Source organism: Mandrillus leucophaeus, unplaced genomic scaffold, assembly GCF_000951045.1.
Source record: "Mandrillus leucophaeus isolate KB7577 unplaced genomic scaffold, Mleu.le_1.0 Scaffold1592, whole genome shotgun sequence".
Classification (NCBI taxonomy): Eukaryota; Metazoa; Chordata; class Mammalia; order Primates; family Cercopithecidae; genus Mandrillus; species Mandrillus leucophaeus.
The window spans coordinates 17,645-18,071 of NW_012101579.1; positions in this window are offsets into that span (position 1 = coordinate 17,645).

Genomic DNA, 427 nt, shown 5'->3' on the forward strand with positions numbered 1-427 from the left:
GCTTTGTGATGTGTGACTTCCACTCACAGAGTTACAGCTGTATTTCGTGGAGCTGTTTGGCAGCCTTATTTCTGTGAATTCTGACAGCTGATATTTCGGATCCCTTTGAAGACTAAACGACCAAGGGAAATATCCTCGGATAACAAGGAGAAACAAGCTTTCTGTGCAACTTCTTGGTGTTCTGTGAAATCATCTCACAGAGTTACAGCTTTCCCCTCAAGAAGCCGTTCGCTGAGCCTGTTCTTGTGGAATTTGCACAGTGGTATTTGGAAGCCCATAGAGGGCTACGGTAAAAACAAAAATATTCTCAGAGATTATGTGGAAAGAACGTCTCTGAGAAACTGCTTTGAGATGTGTGACATCCACTCACAGACTTACAGCTGTATTTCGTGCAGCTGTTTGCTGGCGCTATTTCTGTGGAATCTGA